The sequence below is a fragment of the Papilio xuthus genome, unplaced genomic scaffold, assembly GCF_000836235.2.
Source record: "Papilio xuthus unplaced genomic scaffold, Pxut_1.1 DF826949.1, whole genome shotgun sequence".
Lineage (NCBI taxonomy): Eukaryota > Metazoa > Arthropoda > Insecta > Lepidoptera > Papilionidae > Papilio > Papilio xuthus.
The window spans coordinates 568,275-595,943 of NW_013531700.1; the positions used below are offsets into that span (position 1 = coordinate 568,275).

General features: G+C 33.9%; 1 protein-coding gene across 2 annotated transcripts in view; it reads right to left on the reverse strand.

Moving 5' to 3' along the window:
* Positions 1–27,669, reverse strand: part of kek5 (leucine-rich repeat, immunoglobulin-like domain-containing kekkon 5 protein) — a 60,216-nt gene that overhangs the window by 15,384 nt on the left and 17,163 nt on the right. Inside the window, exon 2 of one of the 2 annotated variants that reach the window (XM_013316206.1) lies at positions 6,480–6,522. The exons of the other annotated variant lie outside the window; for it this stretch is intronic. The gene's annotated coding sequence lies outside the window, so the exon portion shown is untranslated. The remainder of the gene's footprint in view (positions 1–6,479; positions 6,523–27,669) is intronic. 2 annotated transcript variants of the gene reach the window in all.

Genomic DNA, 27,669 nt, shown 5'->3' on the forward strand with positions numbered 1-27,669 from the left:
TCTATGTCTACGTTTTATACAATGCATCTATTCCTCTCGATTTCTTGTCAATTATCCAATTGAATCCCATCTACGACCATTCTAACTATGAATCTATCGATCTTTACAAAAGGTCATGTACGCCTCTGGCATTTTAGAATCTGGAACGTTATTATTTCGGCTAGGAATTTGTCACCTCCTTTAAGTGGTAAGTCGTCGAATTATTTAACTATTTAATAGTCGGTTTCTTCTACCCATTATGTTTAAACCGCATTTTCATCTTAGTTTTTTCGCAGAGAATTTATTTTTGTATGACGACACTGGCAATGTATACCAACGGCTACACATTACATCAAACGATAAATAAAAGTACAAAGCGATATCGTAATGGGGCGACTTGATGTCTCGCAATGTATCTACAGACACTTCCAGTAATAGAATTTATATTAACATGAAAAATAAACAAACAAATGAGTCGGCAGCGTGCACTTAGCGGAATTAGCGTTGTACAAGATCTGATGTAACTAGATTAAACCGGAATTACTGTCACACTCAGAGATTCCAAATGATCAAGGAAAGCATCCCTAAGTGTAGATTTAGTACCTATAAGGAATCTACTTACGTATTCTAATTTTTTTTCTGTTAAACTATTTTCGAATAAAGGCAAATATATTGTATGTCATGAAAAAAAATATTTCATCGTATGATAATTTTCTATGAACTTGTAATTAATTGAAAAATCCACAACGGTATTAAAACGAGACAAAAACTGTGGTATTTCGCGTTTTGATTACATTGATAAGTATAATTTCCTAGTATTCCTTAAACATATCGACCACAATAGGTAATTACTTAGTTTTGTTTAAAATCAAATTCCACTGGTGTGTACATATTGTCTCTGTTGTTTTCATAGATAATGAGAGAGAGGGCAATATAATTTTAAACAAGATGTACAGTGGAAACACACTCTGATTAACGTGGGACGTACGTATTGTTGGAAACAAACGCGTGGGATGTTAGCTTTCAGTGACGTTTGTATATTATAAGTTTTCCTTTTTACTTTATACAGTCATTTCTTCGTATTCATTCTGTTCAAGTAATGTTCGTGTTATTTTTTAAATGTTTATAGGGAAATTAAAAAGAAAAAACAGAATATAAAGGTACTTCTCGATCTGAAGGCTAAGAACGACTCTACTTATTGTTATATTAACACTCTTGCTATTATACTTCATACTAATATTATAAATGCGAATATTTAGATGGATGGATGTTTGCTTGAAGGTATCTCCGTAACGGCGTAAGGGATCTTCATGAAATTTGACATAGTCTTGAAGAACACATAGACTCTACTCATTAAGTTTTTTTTTTAATTACGCTTGGACGTAGTCGCGGCTGACCAGTGTTTTATATAAATGAAAAATTTGATATACATGGTAATATTATTAAAAAATAATTTAGGTATAGCTATAGGCGGTAATAAACATGTTTGCCAACCACAGTGAAGTCAACGCGTACAGAATTTAAATTACTAGGACGTTGATAAGTTCTAACAATAAAACGATATAGTCACGAGAAACGAATTTTGGATGGTCCTTGTTGGACTTCTTACTAATATTATAAATGACTGGAGTAATGTATATGTCGGAAGATTTCTGAGCGGTTTATTATTGAAATGGTCGATATCATTATCCGATACTGCTTTATTCAGTGAGTGCGCACACCGGCGCGGGCGCTGTCTCTAGACCAAGCCTATCACTTGACAAACGACCACGCGCACTACTGACAGATACAGTGTCACTGACAGATGTCAATCACACACCCTACAAGCGATGTTGCCATTCGAATGAATGAATTACGTCATAAATTGCCATTATCAATTTGATAGATAAAAGTTATTTTCATAGATAGTTGGTTTTGCTAATGAATGTATTTGAAAACTTTCGATGTCCTTGTATTTTATGTAAAATTCGATTACCACGCTTTTGGACGTTATGAGCAACAGTTTACTAAAGGTGGTATAAGTATCCTTTGTGAGTAGGTCGGTGTTTGCGTTGCGTGGAGAGCGGCGATAGCGGGCCACAAAGCGGGCATTATCTGACATCTGACCCATCCGCGACCCCGCAACAGAACACTACTCTACTTTGCTGGAGATAGGAATGTTGTGTACAAGATAATTTTATTAAGAAATAATTGTAACATTACCGGGAAAATGATAGTGATTAACATCATCACAGCTTAAGGATTACGTCACCGACGGTGAAGCAATTTCCAATGTTATATTGACTGGGCAAGTCTATATTCCCGTTATATACAACGTTTCTTATTTCTAATTAAAATTCTCACTTTTTGTCAGAAAAGTCGGGAGATTCCTTAAGGGAACCATGCCGCATCGATCAGATAGATGGATGGATGGATGGACGTTTGTTTGAAAGTATCTCCTGAACGGCTGCATGAATCTCGTTAAAATCATAGATATGGAAATGGGAGAACACATTGGCTATTAATTAGGTTTTTAATTTTGTGTGGACGGAGTCGCGGGCGACAGCTAGTTTTAACAGCACGTTAAAAAGAAAATGCATGAATCCGCGCAAATTGTTCATAAAGACAAAATCTATTACTTTACTAACTTATCGTATTAATATTTATTTGAAAGCCACATTGGAGAACGTAACTATAGCGTATTGTCTAGATGGGCGTCTGTTATATTGTCGTGAGAGTAAATACCGACCGTGTACCAATTAGTTACCGTTCTAGCTCTGGCTGTTTCCAAGCGATGAATAATTTATTGCTATAGATTGTTTGCGTCTATAATTTATTAGTCTGTAGATTGTATAGTCTTTATAAACTGTCATTTGTCAATGGTTGTCTTTGACAAGTGTATTAGAACACGACTATTCTAAAGAAGGGTAGATAGAGTTTAATACTATTAGATACAACGAACACTGCTGTATTGGATGTTACGATGTTTAACATAAAATACTTATGTTGGAAAAAACTTTACTGTAGAAGAAAAATTAAAAACGATATTGTTTTGTTTAAGTGTACCAAATCAAATCTGGATAAGAAACTCTCGCTTACAAAGGTTTCTCTCTAACCCGAGTTTCTCTCTTATGTATGTCGTCTGTAGAGACCGGACTCTAATTCTCTCTGTTTCTCGCTTATTCAAATTCGACTGTATTTCATTCACACGATTCACAAATATTTTTATTCAAGACAATGTTATAAAAACATCCTTTTAAAGCTTACACACGTGGAGGTAATAAAGCTAAAGGTTGTACCTCACTGGCACGTTCTTCTCGATATCAGATGAAATGGCGTAATCTACATACCCGTATAGCCCGGGTCTGTCGTTACCCTAAACATTCACGTTTATTGATAACAGAGATTGAACGGCGTAAAATCCTAATGTCTACTTACAATTTTACAGCTCTCATTCTGTCTTTCTCTTTTACTCTAACGGAGTTTTATGGAATTATCTCATTTGAATTCCGTTTATGAATTTACAACAAACTAGTTGTCCCCAGCGTCTTCGTCCGCGCGCATTTAAAAAAAGACATAATTAGCCTATGTGTTCTTCCAGACTATGTTCTATATGTGTGCCAAATTTATCCAGGCTCGGTTTAGTAGTTCTGGAGATACCTTCAAACAAACATCCATCCATCCATCTAAACATTTATAATATTAGTAAGAAGTAGGATTATTTGATACTTTTCTTAGTAAAGTAATTATACCAGGACCGAAATACTAAGTTGAATGTCAGCACGACATACAGACAAATACATTTTAACATTATATTTAATGTTAATCTTAAATAACAAGTCAAAGCATGTGTATTCTATTCTTAACCACCTCTTGAAGCTTGAATGGTCGGTCTATTTTCGTAAGGGAGGGTCAGTTTGCTTTGGATTCGCTTGACTGATTGCACAAGCACTCGTTCGGAAATTATTCTCGTATTAAGTTTTACTTTACGAATACTTTGTTGACCATAAAACAATACATATATGGTAATACTAACTGTCGACCGCGACTCTGTACGTGCGGAACTAAAAACTTAATAAGTAACCTATGTGTTCTTCGAGACTATGTTCTACATTTGCCGTTCCGCAGATTTTTTAATAAAAGTAGGGGGAAAACGAGCAGCGGGAACACCGAGGTGGTAATCGACGCCCAAGGACATCTGCAAGATCAGACAAACTGCAGAACCTTGAAACAAACATCCATTCATCTAAACTTTTGCATTTATATTAGTCATATTACTAGAAATAGTATGTCAACAACAAATATTATAGACACGAGACTGGAGTCTCGACTGAAGTTAATTAACTAACAAAAGCCATTATTAGCGAAAGATCAAAATAATTTGGTGTTTAAAAGATGCCTTTGCCATGTTGACACATGATTTTTATAGCAAGTATCAAGAATGTTGGGTAAAGATAAATTTTATATGTTCTCCACGCCCACAGAATATTTAACAAAAGCACCCAGATAAAAAACGTCCGCAATAACTTAGTGAGTTGTGTCACGGAGACATGTTACATTCAACAAAAGACCTCGAAAGCTTGTGAAGAAAAATTGGATTTACCGTTATAATTGGGTTAGGACAAATTTAGTTTGGGCATTGCTTTGTCAGTTGGAACCCTTTGGGCAATTTTGAACAGTATCAATAGGTAAGGGTTCTTTACGAAATCAATTTTAGAAGTAATTCTGTACATGTTTCACTGGATTTATTTGTTGTTTATTTTATTTTTGTACTATTAAGTTGTAGTAAACATAATTTTTGTTACTTTGAAGCAGATTAAATTAAATATAACAATCGTCTATCAATACAATTATTAACTACACAAATAAAGATGTAAAGATTAAGCATAAGTTTAAAAAAAATCCTCCCTTTGTTACCTTGTCCAAGTTTCATGCCTTGCGGCACTCCACGTTGAGTTTAAAAAAAATTCTCTCTGCAAATTACCTTTGAAGCGTGAAAAAGTTTTTATAGGCGCTCTCTCTCTTCGCAAAAATAGCCTCTGGAATTGAACTCTTTCCTTCCATCCATTAACCGCATTAATTTTATTGCCGCTTTATACAATCGCACTAAGACTTGTATCAAAGGGCTCTTGTGGGAGTTGAAATTTAATTGTTCGAGACGGTTTATTACTTTCTATTATACTTTTAGAGTAGGAAGAAACTTTTGACGAAGATCGAGAACGCCTTAAAGTTTATTCCAATGTTTAATTGCTTTAAAAAGGTTACTCAATTCAAATTTAACACTTTAATATCTGATCAGATCAAGATTCCAAGATTCATTCCGATTAAAGTAGAGGACATAAAGTTTTTACTAAACATTCCAAATTACTCAATACTGTGGAAATATTGAGGAAGGCCTCTGTCCTGCAGTGGAATAACCTCAAGACTATACAGAAGACAGCCGTTAAGTAGAAGTCATTCCGCGTTGGATATGTATAGTGGTCGCTGAGCCCTAGAATTCAGGTGGTTGTTTGCTTGTTCGCCACCCTTTAATATTAAAAACATAGGTTGATGGTTGATCCAAAATTAGATTCGTTATACGCCTAAGAAAAACATTCAATGCTAATTATGGTTAGTAAACACTATCTAAAAATTATCTTGCATCTTTTACTGGAAACATATAGGAGTAAAACTTAACATTAACATCTATTTCGCCATAAGTTTTATAAGGTCAATGGTTAGATTCGTTCAGTCCAAGCACGATTATTGCTCTATATATCATTGGGTAGTACAAAGATTTGGGAAAGCCACGACCGAACAATAACTATGAATATACAACAAAAAATACGCCAATAAATATGTAAAAGTATACGAGGAACATGAAATGTTGAAGAGTTTTATCTTGTACAGTGTATACGATCGTATTCGTTTATTATCTATTAATCTAAAGTAGGAAAATATTTTTTTTTTTTTAAATATCAGATTTTTTGGTAAATTTACTAATATTTCTTTTACCATTCCAACTAAGCTCTAGGTTTGTGCTAGGATATGGTTTACGACATTCGAATGGCGGGAATCGAACCCCCGACCTCGTGATCGGAAATCCGTACCCCTAACCATTAGGCTATTGGCGCTTCAAAATTATTTGTTTGTTTGTAATAACTATGACTTTACAAACAGTATTTAACACGTTTGATGTCGACTGACGAGTTTAATTACATGCAAATAAATTGTAGTGGCATTGAAAGTGTTAGATAAAGACAGATTAAATTCAAAGGTCGATTTAATGTTAATGTCTTAGCGTCAATACCCCAATGGTTAAGGGTACGAATTTCCGACCACGAGGTCGGGGGTTCGAATCCCGCCATTTGACTATTGTCGTAAACCATATCCTAGTACAAGCCTAGAGCTTAGTTGGAATGGTAAAAGAAATATTAGTAAATTTACAAAAAAATCTGCTAATATTTTTAAATTAAAAAAAATATGAAAATAACATATTATATTTAATATAAGATATTGTTCTAAATTGTTATTGAAATTACCTCAAAAATAAACTGGACTTTTCCTTATGTGTTGTGGTATCATCTGAAAATGAAAACAAAAGTATGAACATTGTTTAAGTTTTATAAAGATTTAACAATATTTAGAAATTACTCAATTTTAGAAATTACTAAGTCAACAATCTTTTCTTAATAACCAAGTTATATTACTAACATAAGGTATCTCCAGAACGGATATCGCTGTTTGTAGATGTAGAACCTAGTCTGAAAGTACACATAGGCTACTTATTAAATATTTTTTAATTCCACAGACGGAGTTGCGGGCAACAGCTAGTGTTAAATAAGAGCCCTTTAATTGTTACGATAAATGTTGTAACGAAATATGGCTATTAACAAACTAAACATGACGTAACAAATTAGAATTTGGGACACAAATGAAAGTTGAAGTATATTGGTATAGAAACAATAATTGGACTGTTACAGACCCTATTATTGAAAGATCACAATATGAATAACTCAACGATATATCGAAATATCGGACTCATGACTTAAGTAATCAATGTTATCAGTTTCGAACAAGAAGATTTTAGCGTTCCTTAATCAATAGAATGTTGTTACTACTGTTATTTACGGAGTATATAATCTTAACTGAAATTTTCGGTAATTAAAAAAACCTTAAAGCCTTATATTTAACTAGCTTTTGCACGCGACTTCGTATATGCAGAATGAAAAAAAATCGATCAAGTAACTTGTAAAATTTCATCAAGATACCTTATGTCGTTTTGGAGGGTCTATTCATATATGTATACATATATATTTGAACACTCGCATTTATATAATGAGTGAGACGTAGAATTAAAATATTAAAAAAGTGGGCTATTTAAAACAGCTGAATATTGATTGACAATTATTTTTCTTGACATTAATTGATAGAAGACCTAGTTAAGACGAACGTGAAATTGTAGTCTGAACACAATAAATATTATACATTGAACGAGTTATATTTTTAACAACCGAAGCGACTTCGTTATTAAAGTCGGTCAAGCGAAATGAATTCTTCATAATCGATTTATGTTGACCGTTCTCAATATTTTTTGCACTTAAATACTTTGAACGTATAGCCTTGTTTCTATAAAGAACAAAACACTGTGCTCTGAATCGCTCTTGTTAGAGGTCATTTTGTTTTCGATAAAATATTTAAAAACCTCTGTTATTAAATACTCTGTGCTCTTCATTCAATAAGTTGTTCCTGCTAAGATTTATTGCGTATTTCATAAAAGCTATTAAAAAAGCATTTGCACAGGTTAGCTATAAAGCTTTTAACAACTGCAATATCAAACAACAGTACTTTTAAAAGCATACAATCCATAATCTCTATTTTGCTCTACTCTGTGCGAGTTATGAATGTTGATACATAGTTTATACCAGAAACGTGAGGTGGCCGCACGTGCTGTCTGTACCAAATACCACAACAAGGATCAAAGTTTCAGTTTGTGTAATGTTTATGCCGACCGTACTTATGTATCAACGGAGATTACTCTGTCAGCGGGATAAATTGAAGATGCTGCGCTTTATAGGATAATAAACTGGATACGGATTCCGAGATTTATTCCTAAAGCTGGTCCGGTCCGACTTCTGTCAGAAATTTGGTGAGGATTAATTAGCATTAATTGGACCTAAATTCCTTGTCCTTGGGAACCTCGATTATTGGATTTGACGTTTAATATGAAACAACACGAAATGTCTTGAAGATATTTCAATAATTTAAGGCTTAATTTATATCGCCTATAGAATATATTTAATGATAATATTAGTTCAATTTTGTATTATTCTAGACATTTGACGCCGATTTTTTTTTAAATAAATATTAGCAGATTTTTTGTAAATTGACTAATATTTCTTTTACCTCTCCAACTAGGCTTGTGACTAGGATATGGTTTACGACAATAGTCGAAGGCGGGATTCGAACCCCCGACCTCGTGATCGGAAATCCGTACCCATAACCATTAGGCTATTGACGCTTTGACGATTATTACTAATATTTGATTATAAGTTATTAAATAATTTAGAAGCAAGGTTTACACAGTAAGTGCGCAATCATTACTTCATTTATTATTCTCTTAGGCTTCCAAAACAACTTACACAGGCACAAAGCAGAAAGCGTGTGTCTAACAAAACAAAGTACAAAGTGTGAAGCTAAAATGCTTTGTTTTGCTAAATAAGGTCAATTGCTTCCTTTTACAATGTTTTTTTCTACGACTTTTACAAGAATTCTTACATTTCAATCAAAAAAAACGGTACCACCACATTCGATTCTTAATTGGAAATCTGCAATTAATAACCGAGGACGTGGTCGTGCCCCCGCCGAATGAGCATGGTATAATTATTTTCTCAAACCTACTCATGATACCCCTGACACACATGTAACTTTATTTTTTAGGTATATAAGTAGAATTAGGCGTACCGGAAGCTTAATTTAGTCATCTTTAGCTTCCCACCTAAAGGGTGATGAGAGTTCTTATATGAAAGAATGGGAAGTGGAAGTGGAATTTCCGAATGAGAGGATGCATGGAAAGGGAAAATATTTTCTTTCTGTGCATCCTTTCCTTCGCCGATTAAAAGGAGGCAACGTGTATACAATTGCGTATGTCTATGGGCAACGGTCACTTCGCTATATCAGCGATTTCAGGTGGCCGCTTGCTCGTTTGCCACCTTATGATATAAAAAAACACTGTAATAATATTCTTATTATATATATAAAATTCTCGTGTCACAATATTAGTTAACATACTAATCCGAAACGGCTTGACTGATTTTTATAAAATTTTATATACATATTCAGTAAGTCTGACAATCACCTATTATCTATTTTTTTAATCCCGCGTGGATAAAGACGCGGGCGATAGCTAGTAATCTATTTTAATGCATATAATGTTTAAATCCATCTCATCATCTTCACCTTTCAGTTTCATTCAAGGACGATATTCGTTACCGACGTCATAGTAAATTCTTCCCTTGTTTTTCTCCCCTATCCAAGCGATGTGTCCCCTATTTAACTTATCTAGTTTATTGCTGCGTGAGTCCCCCAAATCGTTTATCCACCGGGGGCTAACGTTATTCGTTTTGGAATAATTCCACACTTTCTTAGATAGGTATCTTATCAAGGTGAAAAATTATCGTCAGGAATCTTAATTGAATACAGAAAAACTGGGGCATTATCGATCTTGCATAATCCAGGCATATCGACCTTATTTAATTTCTTTTTCTATGTTCAAAACACCTTACTATATATAACCTATCAAAATACACCGTTCGGCCTCTCTTACTGATTGTAGATATAATTTATTAATCTTACTAATATTATAAGTGCAAGATCAACGAACGTCGGTGTAAAAGGAATTTAGCAATGATGTAGAACACATAGAGTACTTGTTTTTTCTATACGGACGGAGTTGCGGACGACAACTAGTTAATACAAATGAAATTGTCATCAAATAACAAACCGAGCGTCTTTTATACAATTTAACGACGTATTGAGAACTAGCTACATTTTAATAACAATTAAGATATAGGATAATTTATTATTAATTCGAAATGTATTTGAAACGTCTAGCTTTTGGATAACATTAATTAATTCACATTTGATACGCTCCAATTTGGCGAGACTTAACTTATGCCCGTTTCACACGAGGGGCAAAACAGTAAGGCAGAGTACACAGTGCAGTACTCCTAGTTGTTGAACAAACACTTAAGGTGCGATTTCGCAGACAGTAAACGAAAATGTCGAAACTTTGCAGTACTCAATTTGTATTTCCCGTGTGACAGTTAATGCCATATATCGGAATACTGCTAAGTAGTATAGAGCACTTTTACTATGTAACACTGGTTCTGATCTGTTTCGGTTCCTTTAAACAGCAGTACTGCAATGTCTACTACTCTGCCTGACTGTTCTGTCTTCGTGTAACACATTGGGAGTCGGTTGGGTCCTAATGCAAATAAGTTAGCTCTTGTTAGTTTAACAGCATGCGGGTACCCGTTTGTAGGCGGGTAATCAGATATTAGATATTTAGTTTGATTTACTCTTAGACTTTGGTACATATGTATATGTAAATCACATGTCGTATAAATTTTAGATGTTATTTTTATGTAACTTATCGTGAGCAAGCCATGTATTCAATTATTTTTCATGCTAGGGGAGATTCTATCTAAAATTCTAGAACATTTCTTTCGCATATTTAAATAGTAGATAAATGTAGCCACAAAACCACTCCACAAAAATCGTTACAAAAATACAGCGCCATTTATCGTGAAGGAACAAAAATAATCAGATAAAAACTTCTATATTTAAATTCAGAATTATAAATGTAACAATCACATTCGAGCAATGAATATATCAATTCTGGACAGGAATATTAATCAGAGTTAATCGAAGCGGCCACGTGTTGCTCAAGCTGTGTTGGACGTACCGACTTCGCTTTAACTTGCACGTGTTACTTTAATGTTAGATGTTACTTCCCAAACTGTTAAGAAAACATAAATTAAACTAAAACAGTTTTATTAACTCTATCTTAAGAAATATGAATTACTGATTTGTTATAAAAAAAGTTCTTACGTTGTCACGTTTTCAGGTAATAAATTAGCCGAAGATATATGAACTATTGGTCTAAAGGTACGCGTTCATTGGCATTTGCTTTGTTTTTAGATGCGGGCGGTGCGGATGATGGACGCAGAGCGATGTAAAATCATACAAAGCAAACTAAAATCGTCCGTGCGTGTGTCCGGCGCGGGCAAATAGACGCGTACCTTAATATTTCCTGACATGGCAGGTGTAACTTCTTATAAAATTACTAGCTGTTGCCCGCGATTCCAACCACGCGGAATTAAAAAAACTTAATTAGTAACCTATGTGTTCTTCCAGGCTACCTCCTATATGTATGCCAAATTTCATCGTGATCCATTCAGTCGTTCTGGAGATACCTTCTATCAAACAACCCTCTATCCACCCATCCATCTAATATTAAAAATAAAATGATATCGTAACACTTTGGGAGCCATTGGGGCTATATTAGTCACGGTTGCACTACACTAATTGCGCTCAGCATTATCGCAACGATAACGCAGACCAATATTTGTTTAGCCAACGCTCAAATATACACGATTACTGATAACCATTTATTACATTTGTAATTTTAGATTTAAACTCTAACGCGAGAAGGTCAATACACCCTGGCTACACGTAAACTTGAAATTTGATCATTCTGCTTAAAATAACTTGTACTTGTTTACTTAACATATTTTACAATTACTTTTATTAAATTTGTCTCCATTTTATAGTAATACGTACTTAAAATATGGTTAATGGAATGGTTAAAACTAATTTTATAGGAATTTATATAAATTAACTAGTATTTAACAGATGAACATAAGCCAAGCTTCGATCTTATGTTTCTAAAATATATAATCTTTATCACGAAGGCCAAGACACTATTCGATACTTACACCGAACATCACGTGAATTAAAATAAATGTTTTAATTATAATTACTAATATATTTACTATAGATTTTGGTTTGAAAAGACATACTCCTTAACAAGCAGGATGCACGATTCGTTGGTTTATAAAATAAAAATAAATTAAAAAAGGTATTGGAGCAAGTAATCAACGGACCGGCTGCGTTCGGAAACGCAAGGGCGGACGATGAATGGACACTTTCTTCACTGCATGCAGGGACCAATGGCCGCCTGTTACACCGTATCAATTTATTTAAATATTATCCTGGAAAGTGTTACTCAAATAGCAAGAATATTAATAAAATGTGAACGATTGTAATACGTCCGTAAGTTACTTTTATCAATATTAATACAGACAGCGTTCATCGGTTTAATTAAAAAATATAATGACACCACGTTCAAGTAAATATAACGAAGACATAAAATATAATTTAGCACATTTTTAAATTGGACAAAGAATATCAAATTCTGGCTCAATTTCAATTCTGGAATTTAACAAATAAAATAAAAAATGAATCCAATTTCTTTTACCAACTATTAGAAATCGCGTCGCGTCGTAACAAAATCTCAGACGTGTTTGGCTACGGTGTGAGAGGCGCCTCTTTTAACTCAAGGGATCGAGGGGATGGTGCGCTAAAATAGAGGGGTTTAGGGGGGAATTAGGTTGCCATGGCGACGGCTTGCCCTATAAAGTAATAGAGCGTGGCGTTTATACAAAAATAATGTAATATGAATGCGGGACTTGGGTCGGGGGGAAGGAATGTTTGATAGGAAAGCGTGAGATGCTTTCGTACTCGTATTTTGGATCTCGGTATATTTATTAAAATTTCCGAATATCCTGACTATATTTTATCTTACATATTCTCGTATCTTAATGGTAGTTACCATACTCATCTGAAACGGCTTGATTGATTTTTATGATATGCATAGTCAGTAGGTCTGGGAATCGATTACTATATATATTTAATCCCGCGCAGACGGAGTAGCGGGCGACAGCTAGTTTGATATAATCTTGATAAATCCTGAATGACTGTAGGAAAATTATGAACTATAGTGAGAAGCTTGAAATAAAGCTTTAATTTTTCTACCAAGTAGATAATATACAACGTGAAGTGACCGGCGGCAATCCCTTTATTGCTGGAAGTCGGGGCCATGTGCCGTGATTATCCTATTATCGGACCCCATTGTCTGTCTGTTCGTCGCCTGCACGTCCGAACAATACAGAATTATTTTAACATTGTACGTTCTAAGGTAAATGCAATTTGAACTATCCACACGAGTGTACATTGTGTCACAATGCTAATTAATAATGAGAATATAAGATAATAATCCTTTGACAGTTCTTGATAAATTTTGTCAGGAGTACAAAAAAGACATGATATACTTTGTATCTCAAATAAATAATAAAAAAAAGTGTTATATATTTCAATATTACATGAATGCATTTTATGTACAAGCTAAAATCCGAAATAAATAATGCATAGATCCATTTTGTAGAACCCCTGTTACTCAGTCACCAAGGGACGTACATAGGAGGCACTTTGTCAAGGGACGGAGATCCCTTTCCCGGTTGGAACTGAGGCTTACACGGCCATTAACTTACAAGGAAGGGTCCGTTTGCAGCGGGGAAGGTTGTATGACCGCTTCATCAGTTCCCTAACATAATTTTTTAAAGTGTTATATGTTCAAGTAAATAGCAAATAACATAAGAATATAAAACTTCAAATTAATTATTGTTTTTTGCTAATATTTATTACTCGTAATGTTGTTTTTTGTATTTAAAAAACTAATCGCTGTCATGATCCTTTGCTTTTAGGGAGGAAGAGAGGGTTATGTGGGATTCAACCCACTAAAAACCCCCTCGGCCAAACTCAAGTGCAATAGAAGAGGGTTCCGGGATTTGCTAGGAACGCATCGGATCCCTCAACACTTAACTTCCCAGAAGAGGCAGAACACTCCCTGTGGTTCCACACTATAAAAGCAACGTAAGACCACGCTATGACACGACCTAGGATCCTTTTCTTACTGAAATTTTCACATCTTTCCAACAACGGTCAATTTTTTTTTAAGAAGTTGTAGGATTTTTAATTCCATAATTCCGTTCAGTGTGGACGTGGACTTCGCAACGACCGTATTTTATTAAAAAAAGGCAAAGAGAAATGCTAACTTAAAGCCTACATACGTAAAGTATCAAAGTTTTAAGTACACTAACAGGTTCTGTCGGTGACCTAAGTACGGCTAAAGTCGTGACAACGTTCCCCAGCAGCCGCATTCTGCCTTGTTAAAAACTTTAATGATACAAACGGTAACAAACTTTGAATCACTGAAAGTTTTACTTTACTTATAGGATACCAGAATCTCGTATTACCTAACTTATATCATGTATTACTTTACTGTCACTAATGTTATAAATGCGAATGTTTGGATGGACACAACGGCTGTATGAATCTCGCTGAAATTTGCCTTAGATGTAGAACGCAGACTACTAACTTTTTTTTAATTAGGCGCGAACGGCATCGCGGGCGATTATTAGTGTAACATAAAATCGAAGAGTTGACTTTATAGTGATATTTGATTGATTATTTGTTTGGATAAGTCTAGGAATGTTACGTAATTTAGTTCGTAAGTTTAAATAAATGTACACTTCAAGAAAAAAGTGTTTTAAAAAACAAAATAATACGTCGTAGCAACAGTTTGAAGTACAGTCAAATAAAGAAGTCTATTTGTTTAATAAACTTGTCTTGAATGTACACAGATTAAAAATCATAATCGCATACGAATAGCTCATATTTTTGTAAAGCGATTTCTATCTCCATATAGAATAAGCGAAAACTCTATATTTAAATATTCCTCAAGCATTAACGTTAACAATGTGACGTGATAAAGTTGGATAAAGATTGAGGCACTCAAAGTAATAAGATCACGGATGGCGGATGGCAATTTAGCGACAATCAATAGCAAGAGAAGACATTTTCACCACGCGTTAGTGATGTGAATATATCGATATTCGATATGCGCAGAATGAAATAAATATTCATGTTCCAACGATGTTATGCGTAAAAGAATTATAAGAATGATGCCAAACAACTATTCTATTCATTAATAATATTTTATGAATTATAAGAGATTAAATTCATAATATTATCAAACGCATAGTTAAGGCATCTTTAGTTTAGAAAATAAACCATTAATCAAGTAGCCTAGCTAGTGATGTGCTATCGTAAAAGAAAGAAAATATTTTTGATTATATAATTTAATTTCTTTTCTTTTTATTAGTATTTAATGAATAGAACTTTAAGGCACAGCTTTGAATACAAAATTATTTTCATTTGTGCCTAATAAATATAATTGCACGGTCTCAACGTTTATATAATAATTAATCGCTTTACTGACAATCGTAAACAATTTTCTATGATATTGATAAAAAGTTTTATTCAGATGTCAATTAATAGTAAGGTCAGCCTTCATTGTCGAGGGAATAGAGTGTTTTGGTGATGGTGTTCATATCGATAAAAATTGAATACATACATCGCAAGGGAAAACTTTTGTTTATTCCTTTTTTAACAATAAAGTTGTTAATACCAATACGTAAAAAACAAGTTACTTTTAATTCGGCTTTGTTAAAGTTCATAAGAAATTAGAGTTTTTTTTTTTAATAACAGAAGGGGGCAAACGAGCAGCGGGAACACCGAGGTGTTCAACGACGCCCATGGACATCAGCAATACCAGAGGAACCGCAGATGCGTTGCCGGCCTTAAAGCCGGCCGGAGTTCCGAAAAGAGGTTGGGGAACGTTAAACAACTTGAATCATCGACACAGATTTCCTAAATCTACTAATCGACTATCGATCGTCGGACAGTCAAGTCAACCAGTCAAATGTGTATTCTTAATTAAAAAATATCGATATGATTAATTACATTCAGTAGCCCTTCACTAGAATCGCGTGACTCGGCTCATTAGTCAAAACGCGATTCAAGAGTACCAACAACAATACAACGTTAATTTGTTTTTAAAATTTTTGTTTTTAATTAGCATCGTGGGACATAACATTTTATAACTCCTACAATTGTTCAATTTAATTTCACTTGCTTGTTTCATAACTACTGAGGAATATGATATGGCAAACGGACATGCAACAACAAGATGCTTTCTTTTTTATTTTTATTCATACTTTGCATTTGTACGCAGCAACCAACCAGCGCTGCGCCAGTGTGGTTGTCTATGGCCTAGACACACATAACTCAAGGTAGGCTACGAGCCTCTTCGGTGGGGGATGTATAGTGAACTGATGATATTTGAATATTCGTACATTGTAGGTACTGCAAAGGACCAATTTGCCGCCGTCAGTGTTTCCGTCCAATTATGACCAAACCACAATTGAGAGAGTAAATAGGTTAATGCTTTAAACCACATCATTATTCAAATCAGATAGATTTGCTGAAGGCTAGGAATTCTATGGAAAGATAAAGTTATAAAAAAAAATGTTCAATAACATTTGGGGAAGAAACCACGAAATATGATTCGTAATAACTAGAAAGAAAACATAGAAACGCCTAATGAAGCCCAATAAATTTAACCCTTGAAGGAGCAGGAAATGAACGCATGTTCGTATCAAATTGGTGAATTCGTTGAATATTGTAACATGTTGGTTTGGTTAGTTGTATGTCTTCTTAAAAGACAGATAGTTTCAAAAAATGCTATAGCCGTATCGTCACGTAATTAAGTCTACAACTCATCATAATCTCCCTGTCGTTGTCCCCTTGACGCTGGTGCACCAGTTTTCTGACCTCCATATCAATGTATCTACTGTCGTCTCACTCATCACTCTCGTCTTGTATTAAAGTCACTACCAGAAATCTGCGAAGTAATTCAAAGATATGTGTGAACACAACCTGCACTGGGTCAGCGTGAAAAAATAAATAATTAAGCAATCGTATATTTTAGATTTCTTCATATTAAGTATATACTGACACCCTTAGTGACACATTTTGTTTTTCAAATCGATCACATATTCTTTCAAAGCAATAAGGAATAGTAAAATGAGTTCTGAGCAATATTCGTTGTTATTCGAAGTTCCGTATAGCGTCCGTCTCGCAAATCGGACTGTCAGCTATTCATACGAGATGAACAAAGCCTTAACAAACGTGTGTCACGCTCAAGGGGACTATATTTCATAACAGAGCTGAATGCGAAGCAAAACAATAGCAGTACTTGACTGACCGGGTTACCGTGCCATCTACGTGCTGGCATGCTGTAGGTACGGTCAACAGAAAAAGTATAAGTCTTTCTCCCTCATTATTATCTAAATAGAAGGAATCGGGTATTTTGAATCTTACCAGTATTTTAAATAGAGCGTCAGTGGCTCAAGGTTTAAGCATTTGACTTGTAATCTGCAGCCCCCGGGTTCGACTCCCGCCGTGTACCATTATTTTTTTCTATTTACGTGTGTACATTTATTCGACGTTCTTACGGTGACAGAATATATCGTGATGCAACCTGCACATATCTGCGAAGAAATTCAGTGTGTGTTTGCGTGGTTAACTATAACCTAGTCATCTCTGACTCAGGGTAGGCACCGAGCCCCTCAGTGGGGAGGTATAGAGAGCTGTGATGATGAATATTTTAAATGTATGGATGGATGTATTTTAACATGTAAATGCAAAACGGTTGAATGGAAAATTGCCAATACTTTTTAACGACCTAATGACATGATTTTTTTGGTTAAGGTTTTTCTGTGTGAAGCCAACCGTTACTAATGCAGTTACATGGCTAACGAAATCCACTCTTAGGATGACAAGCGTAAACGCTTAAACCATTGTGTTGCATAATCTTTAATACCACCTATACTATCTGGCAGATATCTAAACTAGGTAATACACATCTTTAATTTTGTAAAAAAAACTAACCTAACCGTAGATCTGTGGGTCTATAACGAAAAGCGATATGCGTTTCGTAACACCGTCGACAAAATTATGTCATTTGTATGAGATTTGTCGCTGTGTTTTACGCCTATACCGTTGTACAAATTTAATGGAATTTTTTTTATGTACGATTTTTTTTTTGTCAAATTTTCGTGCTGGGTTATCTGCATTGTGTAAACATTCGTATAAAAACATGATATCATAACTCTTATTCTCTCAAATAAAGATATTCTGTGTCGCGATGTCTCGTCCTGGCAATCTTTCGTAAAGCCTACCATTCTGCGATGAAACATAGTACATGTTTTGAATTTGTGACAACTCACGTTTCCAGAGAACTCTTCGTGTTAATTTTCTCGATCAATTATTACCTTCACTCAAGTTTCAAAATGGCCGCTCTCCAATCAACTTCGTACATTGATATAAAGGTGACTTGGTAATAGCAGTCTAATTAATTTTCTCTATCGCAAGTGAGGCAATAACACATTGATTACGTTGGTGAGTTCCCTTTGTTTGAAACGAATTATACTCAGTGATTGTACACAAGTACAGGTTTTGATATTACAAAGTTAAGTTTAAAAAGATTTAAAAAAATGTATTTTGTTGCTTTTTCAATCAAGACTCAAATTTATAGTGAAATAAATGAAATTAATAAAAAGTTCAGCAATTCATATTATAATATAATCTTTTTCGTACTTTTAAAACTAAACGACATATATTTGTATGTCTATAAGTTCATTGTAAACACAACAATACCCTCGCGCAGCAGATGTTGCGCACACCTGGCGCGTTTTTTTTATCTGTATCACTTACAACGCTCGATTTTATGACAGACATCCAGGTGTCACAAACTTTTGGATCAAGTACCGACCGAAGACTTGTGGTTATTTACTGTCGAAACAGTATAAAATATTGTCATCTCTTTCATTTTCTTTGGAAAGACGAAGACAAGAATATGTTTTAATACAGAACTATGTTGGGTATTGAAATCCAATAATGTTTACTGTCTACATTATTGTGCCAAAGTAAAATGTGGTAGTAATTGATTCATATCTTTTGCCTTTGAATCTCGTAAATTTAAATTATTTTACTTACTCATTTCTTACTAACATTATATATGCTGTTTGGTTGAATGAATGGATGTTTGTTAGAACGATGAAATTGTGCATAGTTGCAGAAAACATAGGCTACTAAGTTTTTATTTCTATATCTAATATTAAAGAAGAGAATCATGATAACTATATGACGTATATTAAAGTATAATATTTATTATATATCGTTCAACTCACGGTTATTATGATATAAGCAACAAATATAATATAGACGTACAGCAAGCCGCATTAATATAGCTCCAGGCTCTGGGCTCGAGCGGCACCGCAGTGTAGAACCCCTGTTCCCTGCTTTTATATTTTATACAACGAGTTTAGGTGAAACTTTTCAATATTTTTTTTCATTAATTAACAAGCGTAATATTGGATAAGGAATTATTTATTATTATATTTATTTTTTGTAGAGTTTTTATGAAGAAGACCGACTCCAAAACAAAAGGATAATAAACATAAGATTAACTTACTGTTACAATATCTTTTGAGTATTCCTTAATTATTTAGTTCTTACCTGTAAAAGAAAATAAAACGTTATTTAGTTGAAATTCATTACATAAGTTAAAAAAAATTACATTTCTTATCTGCTATTCTTCAGATCAAAGGATTGGAATAGCAATCGAAAAACGTAATCTACAGATCGAACAATACAATTTTATACTTACACCTATTGATTTTAAAGTTTTTTGAGTTTAGTAATTATTCTGACATACTTAAGTTTTCTACATAATATGCTTTGTGTTTAATATTTCCGTGTAACAGAAATGATGTCAACAAGTTTTGTCGACGACTGTACATTCGATTATCTCATCTACGGCGATGGCACTTAATATGGTAATACGTTTAATCATAGCTGCATTGTGAACGCGAGCGTACAAAGGACAATGTCTTCACGATCTTATAGAAGAACCTTTATAGTAACCAATCAACGCTTTTGTACTTAGTTGTACTGTATTTAAAGATGTTATAAAGTCTTCGATGAGCGTGATTCATCTCAGCGTTAATGTGCAATCGTAAGGTAAACATACACTAGAGCATTTTCTCGAGCATTTCTATGTAATTTCTTATGAACGGTATAATGCAGGTAAAAGCACAGTTTGCAAAAGTGTGGTACGTGAAAGGGCGACACACTATAATATAGAGCGGCTCGTTGTTATGTTACAAGGAAATTTTCTATACAAGTCTATATTCACCTTTACTAATATTATAAATGCGAATATTTTGATGGATTGATAGATTTTTATTAGAATAATTCTCCAGAACGACTCAACCGATCTCGCTGAAATTTGGCACAGATGTAGAACATAGTTTGGAAGAACACATAGGCTACTAATTAAGTTTTTTTCCGAACGGAATCACGGGCGACACCTAGTCTCTTATACTTATTGATTTTTCTTATTACAGTCGAACCTGGATAAGCAAGAATACAAGGGGCCGCGATGTTTATCTCGCTTGTAGAGGTTTCTCTATTAACTGAGTTTCTCGCTTATGGAAGTCGTCCATCGGGATGGGACAATGACTCTCGCTTATCATGGTTATATTGTATTACTATCTGTCAATCTTCGTATTGGTTTGATAAGAGTAGAGAAATCATACAAAGACATACCAAATAGAAACAGGTTTTAAGAAATTAAAATGACCAAATAAGTATTTTTACTATTTATCGTAGTACAACAGGAAAATTGTAACATTTTCTTCATAAAAATAAAATCTAGTAACACATCTCGACATACAAAAGTGCATACTCTAATATATTCAACGTAAGTCTGTTAGACCGGTTAGGTCCAACGAGTGTACCTAAATTGGAGCTAAGCTAGGCTCCATTAACGGCTTAACCGTCTGCTCGATATGGCGAGGCGGGCAGTTTGAATTCAGACCTAGATTCACTTAGGCGCCTTGCCCATATCAATCCAAGCTTCAAATACGCTCTCTGAATATTCTAAGAGATTTCCAATGATACTTTTCGCTTACTTCGCACGTAAATTCAAACGACAATTGCAAAACGGTTTGAAGTACGGACTTGGTGCTAAGCTTATATGGTACAATAACAAGAAAAATTAGCAAATTGCTATCAATAAAAACAATATTCCTCATTGGAATATAAGACCATAAATAATACTAATAAATATGTATAAAAAAGAAAAAATAATAATCTATTTAATCTAAAATAAAGCATAATACATAAACATTTAACAACAGTATTGACTTATAAAAATCGATATAATGGCAAGCACATCACTATTCAATTGCTATCGATATTACACATTATATTAAACAGTACAACACTATAATAATTCAACAAGATACACTACAGCTTACAAAGTTTAAAACTACACATAAAGCATGTAATGGTGGGTTTCTGAATACCATATAAACAGTACCAATCTTCTTGAACCGTCCCTAAAGTCCTGACGTAGATAAATACTGCGGTCGACTTTTGTATGCTTTATTACTTCCAGTAAGCATCCGGCCCGCGCTAATATTGATGTAAGAGAACCATTTCTCGTTTAAAATATAACATAAGTATAATTTTTAAACGTAACTCTTATTCCAGTCAGAGATTTTATAACAGAGTGGTACCATTTAATTGTTAATTCTGCCTATTTGTAATTTGTTAAATACTTGTAAAATTGCATATGGAATGGATACATTTTTAATGTAACATTTTTTTAAAGATTAGTCAATATATAATATCGTTCTATGCGATGTACAGTTTGCATTTTTTTAAATTGATTAGTTATATAACAAAAGGGCGGGATTCGCGATTTGCCAGTGACATGAATAAGAGCCGGTTGTGAGAGTCGCGATCTCATATTTTGTTATGAATCTTATAACAATGAAATTCCGGTTTTATTGCGCATAAAATATTCACATTTCTTTACGGAGATATTCTTTATGTATTACATAGGTTTTACGACCGATAGCTATGTAAAAAGCGATGATGAATATAAGGCTGATAACGAAAAAATAAAAGAACAAATTTATTAAGTAATCAAGTAACTCACCAGCAAGTAATTCTTAAAAGTTTAACCGTTGGTTTCTTAGACCAAAAACTTTGTATAAAACAGACAACACTATGTTTAAACAGTGGTCTTTGGTCTCAGAAACCCATGGTAAGTAACAATATCCATAACAAACTATACTTTAACAATTTATTAACTGTAATATTTTTTAAATCTAAACTTTATCTACAAACAATTGCCTTTCTGACTTGAACGTGACCACAAAAAAAGTTGTTATATTAGTTTGAAGTTCAATAAACTATTGTATCTCGAAGGCCGGTGTCGTTTTACGGCTTTATTTTGTATGGTTCAATTACCTGCGTCTGCGTCCGACGAATAGTCGGCAATCTTTAAGACTCCTTTAACATTAGACTTCGTACTTCGTATATGTAATTATTTAAATATTAATCTATATTCCTTAAGTGGTCCCACATGGGCTCCACCAGGACTTTGGGCTTCACTGATTTTAATCGTGTAATAAATATTTCTTCTTCTTCTTAAGGTGCCTCTCCGACTAGCGAAGGTTGGCGATCAGTTCTCCATATTTTCCTTTGTCTCTTGCGAGGCGAAAAAGTTAAAAAGTTAAGAAATAAATGTTTCACTGATTATAAATACAACAATAAATCGTTGTTCATACTAAGAACAATCATTTCTAATTCTGTACTCAGAATTGATAAGTGGTCATCAAGTGTTCCTTAGTTTTGATTAACCCACGCTAAAGTGTCGTAAGTGACTATTTAATTGGCTTTAATTCATTAGTAAGTTAGTGAAATATAAAATTAAAATAACAATGAGGTTACCATTTTTTTCGTGTAATATAAAAACAGAATTAATTTTCTGACAGTCGACAGATTTCCCAATACGTGGATTGATTAATAAAATGTGTACGCGTGTTGGTGATGTATAAATCATGTCTAACCAAAGAATGTTTCGTTAACCTTTTGATATATGGTTCGCTATTGATGTAGCTTATTGAATTAATAAAAAACATCGAAAAAAAATCTATTTATTATGAGAAAACTGCAATACTTTCAGATAAAATTAAACACTTTACATTATATTCATTCAATCATCATCATCAGCTCACTATACGTCCCCACCGAGGTGCTCGGAGCCTACCCCAAGTTAAGAGTGTCTAGGCCATAGTCAACCACGCTGGCCATTCATTCAATACTTTGTTAATAAATAAATTAAAAAAAAAAATGTTTTGGATTGAAGGCGGCACTTCAATTGTCTATTTGTGTCTATGTATCAGTGTCTGTTATTTTACATAATGTATTACCGTTACTTGACTATGAGCGTCGGTCGCTCAGTAGTCAAGCACTTGACTTGCAATCTGCAGGTCCTGGGTTCAAATCCCGCCATGTACCAATGTGTTTTTCGATTTCCGATTTACATATGTACATTTATCCGACGTTCTTACGGTGAAGGAAAACATCGTGATGCAACCTGCACATATCTGAGAAGAAATTCAAAGATATGTGTGAAGTCAACCAACCCGCACTTGGCCAGCGTGGTTGACTATGGCCTAATCACCCTTAACTTAGGGTAGGCTCCGAGCCCCTCGGTGGAGACGTATAGGGAGCTGATGATGATTACCGTTACTTATACGGTAAACCATTTTTTTTAATTTTCCTCTTTCTATACGCAAGTCCACATTTGTTGCGACGATTTCACAGATTTATGCTTATGGAAGGTAGCTGGTATTTGCGAGAGTGACATAGATTACTTTTTTTAAAATTCCACGCTGATGACATCGCCAGCAACAGCTGTCCCACTATGTGCTTATAAAAACTATCCTTATATCCGCATTTTACAGACTTAAAGTGTTTTAAAACTTGATTAGATATCTCCTACAAAATCAGATTAAAAAGGCAAGTTAAACAAGACCTATATTTCACTTTGATTTCGTGCCCAAGATTTCAAGTGCTCTTACCTTCCGGCAAATATACCTCTCCAAACTCAAACACCCATTTGTAGAAATAAATTCAAATATTTCAATATCTTCACAGCAGGGGATCGCGTCTTTGTTCGAAGCTTAAGGGGGAGTTAACGAGAGGGATGCAGAAGACTAGGGGTACGATTATACTTACTTAAGGTACTTGTTAAGTTGGGGAAAAGTGAATAGCGAACTTTTATATTTGATGAAAACAGAAATATGAATAATTTGTCACGCATAATTATTTGAAGAAACGCATACTATAAAGTCGCATTCATTTTTATCTTATGAATAAAATCATTATTAAAACCAATTACAGTTCATACTACACTTATTTACGACTGTTTAAAAATTTTATAGTAATACTAGCTGTCGCCCGCGACTCCGTCCACGTGGAATTAAAAAATAGCTTAATTGGTAGCCTATGTGTTCTTGCGGACTATGATCTATATATACATCAAATTTTAACGAGATTCATGCAGCCGTTCTGGAGATACCTTGTAACAAACTTCCTTCTATCTATCCATCTAAATTTTCGCATTTAAAACATTAGTAAGATTTACATTTAACTATCAAATGTGTAGTTAAAATACAAGTTCTTTCATTTCAATTTGCCTGACATTAAAAAATCTTGTAGTATTTAAAACATTGATACATTCATATAAATTAAAATAATATTTAAAAAACAATTGAAACACGTTACCATTCATAAATTACTTCATTGTATAAAATCACGATCACGTTGCAGTTGCAGTTAGAATATAAAACTCGTCATTTAAACAACTGACCAATTGTGAATGCAGCACGCGCGCTAACACGACAAGCCATGTTGATTTCCGCTCTCCTAATGGAGTATACAGGCGCCGATGTATTTGGCATAGTTTTGGAAACATATTTAAAAGATAAGATCTGTAAAACTTGTATCCCATTATAATGATATGCGACGTCATTCGCGACTTCCTAGAAACGCTATCAATTTTTCGGGATGAAAAGTAATCTATCCCATTTACAAACTTTGTATGTTTAGCCGTGAGTTTTCACTGCTGAATCTATACACAAACATATTGTCATTACTATCATTCTCTGTAAATACAGAGATAAGACAAATATCGAGTCAGAAATTGAAAAAAAAACATTTCTTAACTTAGAATAATAGTATGAAAACAAAAGATGTACAAGTTTAATAACTATGTAAAAGTACATCAAATATATATTTTTCTGGCACGGAATACGTGATTATGAGACAAAGTACGAGTATCACAGAACTATATCTTCCTATAGAATCTAAGTAGGGTGAGATGACTTGAGTGTACTGTTGACTCCCCTACACACCCTAGCGGAAGACAAGCTATCAATGCCGAGATATCGATTCGAGACAAGACTATCTAGTTATGCACAGAGTAATAAATATATAGAGATATTTTAATAAACATTTTTCTAAAAAGACAACTGAAATAAGACAAAATTAAAATGTTAAAACAATAGAATATATGTCTACATATCTACTAATTAATTTTGTGGTCGAGAGTTCGAATCCCGACAGTCGATTACTGTCGTAAACCATATTCTAGTATAAGAATAGAGCCTAATACACATACTACCAGAAAATTCGTAATCTTCTAATATTTTATTTAAAAGAAAATATATACTTATACACTTCGTTGATTCATATAATAACTTTACACGATTATGTGCATATTTTTGAATAATAATTATTATCTTAACAGTTATTCTTGTGTAAGCATAACACTATAAATATTCTTAGACACTCCCTACTATTAATCTCGATAGTAAACTGTGAGGTCTATTCCATCGTGAGGTCTATAGCACTATGAGGTCTGATACGGTCACGAAACAGCCTCGAGTGTTCGTGAATCTGACGGTATCAGTAAATGGATTTAGTACTGCACCGTTAGGACTGATGACCCCAGTTGCTTAAGAGTTTCTTTTCTTTGTAACAAATGTTCCAGGCAATTCAACAAAAACGCTTTGTAAAATTATGTTAAATATTAGAAATATAATAACATCACAGATTATTATAAGGAATCTTTTAGGCAAGTATTTGCTTAACAAAATGTGTTTTTCATGCCTAAAATAACTTGACTATAAAACCCAAAAACACATCCTTTACGAGAAATCTTTGAGTTAAAAAGCTTAATATTAATCTAATCGTCTGATTATAATCTTACTAATATTATAAACGCGAAAGTTTATATGGATGGATGTTTAAAGGTATCTCCGGAACGGCTCAATGTATCTTGTTTTGGCACAGAGGTAAAACATAGTCTGGAAGAAGATTAGGCTACTTATTATTATTTTTTATTCCGAGCGGGCGGAGGCGATGTGTTAGTACACAATTAGGGCGTATTCAAATATAACATTTCATACATGAAAAAATCATCATCATCAGCTCACTATACGTCCACACCGAGGGGCACGGAGCCTACCCTAAGTTAAGGGTGATTAAGCCATAGTCAACAACGCTGGCCAAGTGCGGGTTGGTTGACTTCACACATATCTTTGAATTTCTTCTCAGATATGCGCAGGTTGCATCACGATGTTTTCCTTCACTTCGGATAAAATGTACATATGTAAATCAGAAATCGAAAAACACATTTTGTACACGGCGGGATTCGAACCCAGGACCTGCAGATTGAAAGTCAAGACTTGACCCCTGAGCCACCGACGCTCTATATTTTTTTATACATGAATAAAATATCTAATTAATTAACATTGTTAACTCTGTATTCTTATACTAATTATGCTTGAAGCAATAAGATAATTAAGCGGCATGTTGGAAACACCGACAGGAAACAATAGATAAATATTATTATTAAAACAAAGGAAAGCGAGACAGTGAGGCACGAACTACGGTCACGTCTCTACTATCTTTATAAAGACGTGCGGTGTACAAAATAAATATTATAATAAACCTAAAGAAGTTAATTCAATTGACATCGTATCTATAAAGTAAGTTCGAACGAAATTCTTTATGAAGACAAAGTAAAAATTGAAATATTAACATCCCTAATGTGCTAGCTGCCATGTAAACAACATAACTCAAATTTAGATTAATAATTTTTGAGGAGAAAAAGAATTTTACATTTCCTTGCTTTATATATTTTTGCAATTGTTATAATGTTTTATGTTTTAACGTATTATTATTTACATTGGAACCATCCAAATACAGTTAAGATGAAAAATAAAACAATGTACAATCTATAACATTTCTAAAAGATTTTATTATTACGTTACATAACTTATGTGTTTATTTTTATACAGATTTTATTTTAATAACGAGTATGTAATAACGTTGAGACAAACCGCAGTACTCGTATATATCGTTCACGGCAGCTGCTTTAAATTGATGTTAATTAAGCCTTTATTAACGGTAATTATCTACTAGTCTTAATTAGTCAAGTATGCGCCACGCCTACTTGTTAAATCAAATATAATATTAAATATAAGTAGTTTTAATAATACTAAAAATTATATAAGTATACTAGCTGACGCCCGCGACTTCCGCGCGGCATTAAAATAATAGGACCCGGTTCTCACACTTACTGAATATGTATATAAAAATTTCATAAAATCGGTCAAGTTGTTTCTGAATTTTTTTTAATGTTAGCAGATGTTTAGTAAATTTACTATTTAATTATTTCTTGTACCATTCCAACTAAGCTCTAGGTTTGAGCTGGGACATGGTTTACGACAATAGTCGAATAGGGATTCGAACCCCCGACCTCATGATCGGAAATCC